The sequence below is a fragment of the Saimiri boliviensis genome, chromosome 10, assembly GCF_048565385.1.
Source record: "Saimiri boliviensis isolate mSaiBol1 chromosome 10, mSaiBol1.pri, whole genome shotgun sequence".
NCBI lineage: Eukaryota > Metazoa > Chordata > Mammalia > Primates > Cebidae > Saimiri > Saimiri boliviensis.
In genome coordinates, this window is record NC_133458.1 from 8,338,598 (window position 1) to 8,346,648 (window position 8,051).

At 46.6% G+C, this 8,051-nt stretch overlaps 1 long non-coding RNA gene and 1 pseudogene across 1 annotated transcript in view; one reads left to right on the forward strand and one right to left on the reverse strand.

The window, feature by feature from the left end:
• The first annotated feature begins 480 nt into the window (after positions 1 to 480).
• The window catches only part of LOC141580005 (uncharacterized), an 80,818-nt gene continuing 73,247 nt past the window's right edge, over positions 481 to 8,051 (forward strand). Inside the window, exon 1 of the long non-coding RNA XR_012511992.1 lies at positions 481 to 858. This is a non-coding gene — a long non-coding RNA (uncharacterized LOC141580005). The remainder of the gene's footprint in view (positions 859 to 8,051) is intronic.
• LOC101046638 (barrier-to-autointegration factor pseudogene) lies at positions 1,066 to 2,099 on the reverse strand (annotated as a pseudogene).

Below are 8,051 nucleotides of genomic sequence, written 5' to 3' on the forward strand. Positions count from 1 at the left end.
ATGTTGATTTTCCCATTTGCCATCCCCCTCACGCAATCCCATCTTTAAAAAATGTCCACCCCAATATCATCCTTGGAAAGAAAGGAACCATCCTTGGAAACATGGGGATTCACTCGGGGTGGCTGGCAAAATATTAAGGGAAACATTAGGGAAAGGTTGTAAGATATAGTCTCACCTTTTGGAAGGCCGAAAGGTTTTATTAACTTATGGAACAGGCTGAAGGCAGCCAGTCAGTACGTTCGAGTATTAAGTCACAGAGTAAATATTAGAATAATAAAAGCTTCCCCAGTTAAGTCTGTTTACCCCACATCCCTTTGCCTCCACTCTGTTTACTTATGTAAATTTTCTGCTGGAGGGGAATTACCTGTTAATGGTTTATTCTGGGCCCTGCAACTGAGACCTTTTATCATTTGTAAAACCACTCTTTAACCACGTAAATTATCCACAAGCACTTTGACTTAGAACCTCTGTTATTAAATCTATGCTGAATAAACGCAAGGAGGAAGAGGGAGTAGTGGTCGTTAGCTGCAATCGCCCTCTGAGAGCAGCTGACAACCATCCCTAGCCAGACTCTGACACTGTATTCTGTGTGTGAGAGCGTATTTCATTCATCCGTCGCTGAGTCAGGGTCTGCAGGACAGACCTCTTCGGGTGGTGACCAATGTCTCAGGTGGTGACCCCGATGTGACCCTTGCCACAGCCAGTGTCCTGGTGTGAGGAGACCTGACCAAGTCATCGTCACGGCAGGCGCCTGAACTTGGAGTGAACTGACGTGATCATCGCTGGGAAGAAGGAAAGCGGTGGACCCCCCCAAAAAAACAGAAGGTGCAGAGACCTCGCGTTCAATTCAAGTTGTCAGTAAGTCATTTGTACCCACTAGGGATTGCCAAGTTTGGGAGGGATTGTTTCAGCCTACGGATTCATTATAGGACAGCAGTTATCAGTGCAACAGAAACTGTATCAAGCTCCATGAATGCACACTATTATTTCCCAAAGCCTATGGTTCCCAGCAGAGAGCACGATGGACATAAAGCTCTGGGAGGGAGTGGGGAGAAATCACGCACAAAGGTGTCCAGTGAATAGGAAAAAGGACAAGGGAAACGCTACAGCTATAGGTCCTCGTCTTTTTTTTTTTTTTTTTTTTTTCCGTGAAAGCCACTGACTTTATTGATCTAAAAAGCTTTACAACGACAGTGACTGTTCTGCCAAAAAAGGAGCCAAATGGTATCAAACGGACTGAAAGTGAGGGTGGGGGTGAGGGAGAGGGCCAGGAATACCATTCAGGAAAGCCAGTAAGTGTCACCAGGGAACTGGCAAGGGAAACAGGAAGAGGGAGGCATGCGGGAGCGAGAATCCAAAAAAGTTGAAATGGTTAGGGGAGTCGGAGGTGAGTACGACAATAGCAATCTTTTCCTTTGTAGCGGACAGGGGAGGCGTCCCTACTGGGCTGCAAACTCCGGATGAGGGCTGGGGATTGACAGCTTCCCGGAGAGCATCGCCAGAAGGCGTCGCGCCGCTCTCGAAGGCATCCAAGGCCGTCCCGGGACTGCTTGGCGCTGGCGCCACAAGTGTCCTTGAGCCATTCCCGGAAGAGGTCTTCATCTTTCTTTAGCACCAAAAGCTGGCCAGGGACAGCACAGGCCTTGTCAAAGCCCCTTTCCTCCAGCTTCTCGCCCAGGACTTCACCAGTCCCGGCCAGGCTCCCCGCTGGCTTTTCCCCCATGGGCTCTGCCACGAGGTCTCGGTGCTTTTGGGAGATTGTCATCTCGATCAGGCTTAATCGGCAGCTTCGGTTCCCTGCCGCCACCCGGCCGCTCCCGCCGATACCTCGAGCCACTGGAACTTGCCTCGGTCCCTGTCTTAAGCAAGCAGCATGACAGAAGGAACTCTTAGCCCGCCCGGTGTCTGATGATTGGCAAGGCAATCAGGTTTATGTTTATAAGAAGATAAGTCAAAGCATTAGAAACCAAAGCCGTGCCGCTAAGCAAAAGGAAAAAAAAAGTGGGGGCGGGGAGTGGGGAAGACTCTGGCAGGGCAGCTCTGTCCAAGCCCGCAACCTCCGCGTGGGGGAGGCGGGGAGCGAGCAGCCCAAATGGAAATGGAAGAAGCACCTGGGCGGGGCCAGCATGGCTGCCCACCGGGACCCACGTCCCTGTGCCTTGGCTCCGCGGACGTCCGCGGACAGTGAAATTTCATGTGTTCCTTGTTTACAAGCAACGTCCTAGATTATAATTCTCCGCTGAGATTTAAGTAAAATTCAAATTCTGATAGTGGCCATTGTTATTTTCTCTTATCCTTAATGTGGCTCTTTAAACATCCAACTTAAGTGAAACAGTAACCTCTAAAAGGAGATAAATTACAGAAGGCCCATGAATTAAAGAGCGATGAAAAGCTAAGCATGTAAAACCACACATTACCCTTTAAAAGAGAACTTCAAATAGTATTTGTTGAATTTGGAAGTAAAAATATTGTGCCCATTCTCAGAAAGTGAAATTTGTGTGTAAGTGTAGTAGAAACATATGCATAAATAGCTGTCTTGCCTCACTGATTAAAGATAGTCTTTGTCCTGGTAGTGAGTCACTGTTTTCAGAACAGTTTGCCAGTTTAAGGTCCATAAACTTAGCCTGAAGACTCAACTGCAAGATTTAAGCTATCCTACCTGTGGTTTTAAGCATATAGTTAAAGTATATTATTTGAGTTTCTGCTTCTAGAAATATTTTCATATTTCCTTTTAAATTTCATGTTACCAATTTCAGCTTGCCATCTTAATGATTAATGCAGTCAATTGCTAAGTTATGATCCTAATATCATCAAGATTCCCATAAGAGAAATTTGAAGCAATATTGCACTTCTCCATACCTAATGCTTTATCACTGTTTCCCGATAAGTCAGGTAAACAGGAAAAGCTGTAGTCTAGTAAAGACCACATAATTCAGTCACCCGATCTAAGTTTACTAGCAGTCAGATAACTGAGATTAAAGCCATGATACTAGCCTTAAACTCTTTTCCTGCTCAGCCCATAAATATAGTAAGTGGCTTGGCTTACTCAGTTTATCCACTACAAAATCTTGAAACAGCTTTAATTAAGTCTAATCTCAAGCCCACAGCTCACTGCCTGGCCCATTGGCTCATGGCAATGAACAAGCAGACTTACAGGTGATAACATCACGCCTGACCAAGACAGACAGATACAGAAAGTGAGACTAAGGAGATAGTATAAAAAGAAAAAAGAGAGTCAGAGAGAGAGACAGAGAGGAAAGGAGACAAGGAGGCGAAGAGAGAAAAAGAAGCACAGAAAGCAAGACAAAGGAGATATAGTAAGAAGTAGAAAAAGAAATGTTTAAAAAAGTTACAGATATTAGAATGTACCATTAGTAAAGAAGGCTATAAAACAAAGAAAGTTAAGACATGTCTAAGTTTGCCCATGAAAAATGTTATAGAAAGGAATTTATGCAAGTAGGTTGTATAATCTTTGTTTTGAAAGTCTAAGCAAGTTTTAAAACATCAGTTGTAAAAGAAATTCTGTGTGTAAACATACTAGTCAAAAGTTAAAGAAGCATCATCTCGTTTTTCTGTAAACTAGACATTAAAATAAAGCACAACAAGTTTTTTGTTTTCAAGTACTAACCTGCTCTTTTACGAAGATTATAAAAAGTCTCTTAGCACAGGCACAACTTCTAGAATTTCCAGTACACACACACCAGCCTGGAGACTCTGTCCTCTCTAAGCATAGACAGAAGAAAAAACTTGAGCCAGCCTAGGAAGACTCTACAAGACCCACAACTCCAAACGATGCAGCTTCCTCAAACCACACAAGCCAGGGCATCACCTAAGGAATGCTGAATAGGACCATACAGGAGGTGGAGGGGAGTAGGAGGTAGGAGGGAGAGGTATGGTGGGAACAATGCAAAGAGGTGAGGGGGCTTGATGACAGATGCCCCTGGGGTAGCAACTGGTCCAAGACTGTTTGAGGTAGGAATATGGAAGCAGCAATCCTCCTCTGTAGCATAAGGCATTGATCTGAGCCCAACAAATCAGTTCTTTTCTCAAATTACTGGATGTACATGCCCTACTCCCCACTCCTAACCTGGACCCATGACAATCTCCTACCCCTGGGGTAAGCCTGGGACTTTCCCAGTTCAGCACTGAAAGTCCTTTGATCAGGGAATCCTCTGAGACCTGGGCTAACCAGGATGGTTTGTCACCCTTTGCACCATCATCACCATGGAAACTTGGGGGATAATTTCTTTTGTGAGTTTATTTAAGGGGAATGCTTTGCCAGACACACTTTAGTTTGGGTACCAGCCCTGAGACCCTAAAGGCAGACAAGAACCCATGACAGCCAGATGTTCAGTTGGAAATGACTGCTGACTTTCTTGATCTGGGAAATCATCAGGTCTTAAGGTCTTAAGGCAAAAACTGACTTGAAAAGGAATTCTGCCTCAAGACTGCAGCATCCACTCCTGGCTCAGCAGCCAGCCTGCCCACCTGTCCTACAGATTTTGGACATGCCAGCCCCTGAAATTACATGAGCCCAATTCCTGGAAATAAATCTCTTAATAGATATATCCTGTTGTTTTTGTTTCTCTGGAGAAAACTGACCAATAGTCAAAGCTAAATATTTCCAGTGAAACTCAGAGAAAGAGCACACCTGAACATAATTGTCATCTTTTTGGCCAGGTGTAGTAGCTCACACCTGTAATCCCAGCACTTTGGGAGGCCGAGGTGGGTGGATCACCTGAGGTCAGGAGTTTGAGATCAGCCTGGCCAACATGGTGAAACTCTGTCACTACTAAAAATACAAAAATTAGCTGGGCATGGTGGCATGTGCCTGTAATCCCAGCTACTCAGGAGGTGAGGCGGGAGGATCACTTGAGACCAGGAGGCGAAGTTTGTAGTGAGCCGAGATTGTGCCACTGCACTCCAGCCTGGGCGACAGATTAAATAGCATTGTGATATTCGGTTGTTATCATAAACGTAGGTTTATGCCTGATGTAAGGAAACTTTTAGTAGGAGAGTAACAGAATGCCTGAAAAGTCTGACTGAGCTCTAGAAGCTCTAGAGCTCTAGAAGCTCACAGTTGACAGAGTGAGACTCTTTCTCAAAAAAAAAAAAAAAAAAAAAAAAAAAATCTCATCTTTCCATGTGATGAGTGGCATGTCGGGGTCACCACCTGAGACGTCAATTACCACCTGCAGAGGTCTGTCCTGCAGACCCTGACTCAGTGACAGATGAATAAAATACACTCTCACACACAGAATACAGCATAAGAGTTGGGCTAGGGATGGTTGTCAGCTGCTTTCAGAGGGCAATTGCAGCTAACCCACCACTACTCCCTCTTCCTCCTCGAATTAATTCAGTATAGATTTAATAACAGAGATTCTAAGTCAACATGCTTGTGGGTAATTAACTTGGTTAAAAGAGTGGTTTTATGAATGATAAAAGGTCTTGGTTCTGAGGCCCAGAATAAACACCATTAACAGGTAATTCCTCTTCGACCTCCCCCTGAGAGGACCATCCAGCACAGTTTACATGTGAAAACAGTAGAGACAAAGGGATGTGGGGTAAACAGACTTAACTGGGGAAGCTTTTATTATCCTAATTTTTACCCTATGACTTAATACTCGAAAGTAAGAACTGGCTGCTTTCAGATTACTCCTTAAGTTAATAAAAACCTTTCGGCCTTGTGTGCTGGGTTACTGATGCATGCAGTTACAGTCATGAGTCTGTCAGGTGAGGCAGTCATTGTGTCTGTCTGGTGAGGGGGTCATTGGTCTTATTTCAGCTTTGCATTCTAGAATTAACAAATAACATAAGACAATTCTGAGTACAATTGGCAACATTCTTTTCTAGTCAAAGAGTGACTCCCAGGAATGGGGTTTTCACCAGGAGAGATGCTCTCGCACACTTTTCTATTTGGCTGTTGTTGGGTGTGTAGATCTATAGTGTGAAGAAATTCTAAAATTGTAGTTTTAAGTTGCTTGATGTCTGCTGTTCTGTTTGTACTGACTCAGTAAGAGATGTCACTGCAATGCTGGCAGTTGCCAGGCTGACTATGGCTGAGACTATAAAGGCCATAAGTTTAACTATGAATCTTTTGTGTCTGACTTGTAATGTTACTTGACATCTTAGTTTATTGTATGCCATTGATGCAGAACTTCACCGGGGGTATGTTAACCTCTTTTAGTCAAGCAGTTGCATTGTTAGAAGCTGTGAAGGGGGTGTTAGTTTAAGTTACAAGGCAGAAAAATGTATATCCCAGCTCCTTATCTCAACTTTGCTGCATAGACAAAGGCCACCAGGGATGAGACTGTAAGCGATGTGCAAGGCTGCATCCCCTAGAACTTCCTGAGCACTGAGTTCTTAATTTCAGGCAGTTTTCATGTGTGAAGATGAAATGTTATTTTTCTTCTGATTTCTTCAACCATTTAGAAATGTTAACCTCCTTCTTAACTCACAGCTGTACGAAACAGGAGGCAGGCCAGACTTGGGCCAGGGCCGTCATCTGTTTCGCTGATTACCCATTCTTGGTGGGACTGCACTGCAACACAACATCCCTACCCCCAAACTCAGTACCATCCAGGACAGCGACGTGTGATGTCCATGGGCATTTGAGGAAAGGGTGGTGTTCCCCATCCAGTGGCAGCAAAGAGAAGAAGGCAGACATGAGGCTCAAGTCTGCACAGGAGGGGAATTCAGTGGAAACAGGTAATCAGATGAGGAGGAGGTCCCTGGGTCCCTCCGCCACGCCTTCTTTGTGTTAGGTAAGGGAGACCTGCACCCGTCCCAGACAGCCTGTGGCTGGACGGGCAGGTAGCTACTCTAGGGTGAGTCTGAAGTGCTAGGCTACGATGCCCCTTAGCAGCATTCTCCAGCACCATTGCTGGCAGTGAAGCTCCACGTCTGGCTCCATGACCCTGACGCCTGCATCATCCAGCACAGAACCCATCCCAAACATGCGCAGGGAGTGTGTTGTGTGCCAGTTCCCCAGACCCTGGGAATCCCGAGGAGTCCTGAGTTCTCAGACCAGGAACCACTTCCTCAACGCAGTGTTCCCAAACTGTTCCAACTGGGCTTGATTTAATTCAGTCCAGCTTCACAGACGTTTATGGTGTGAGTACTGAGGGTGAGGGTCAATGCTGGGCGCCAGGAGGGAGTGTGGGGTGGAGGGATGAAAGCATATAAGAGTGGGGCTGTAGGAGGAGGTTTATTTTGGAAGCAATGTCAGCAAGGAGGAGACCACGGCAGGCTCTGCAGAGGCTTCCTAGATGGGATGACACTAAGCTAACTGGGAACATCCTTGCCTCTTGGGGAAAGTCTCTGGAGGCTGAGGGGCCTGTGATTAAGGAAGGAAATGAGAGTCAGCACACAGGAGGAGTGCACAACGGGCTGGGGCTGGGCAGGGGTAGGGGGTCTGGGTCTCATTCTCAGGATTCGAGGGGGCTCCTCAAATCCTCCATGGAGGCTTCTGAGCATGTTGGTGTGTCTTGGGAAGAGAAGGTGGCAGCAAGTGGCAGCTGGGTTGTACGAGTATAAACCTGGAGACAGGGATAACATTCGGAGGGAATCACACCTGCACTCCAGCAGTAGCAGTGGGGACGGATGGGACAGATTGGGGAGAGCTGAGGAGGTGCCCCGCAGTGTGGTCACTGATGGCAACATCAGGAGGGAGCTCACCTCTGTCCTGGGTGACTCTGAAACGTGGCTCCCTTCGCTGCAGTGGCCCTGCAGAGGAGAACTGGGAGAGCAGAGGGAGGCAAAGACTGCATATGAGTGTGGTGACCTTGAAGCCTCCGGAACACTGGTCCAGTAGACGATGTCTGGGCTCTTCCTCCCTCCAGGGAGGCACTCTGGGTTGACACAGCCAAGACCTTAAGAAAGCATTAGGGAGCAGCACTGCCAGAGTAGCCTCCTTCCAGTGTGGGGATGGCCCATTTCCGGGTCACCCAGTCCAGACTCCCTGTACCAACAAGGAGTCACTTTCACGGTGAGCAGGAGTGCCTGGTATCCAGCCAACAGCCCCCCTCCCCACCCCAACCCTGTGGACATCG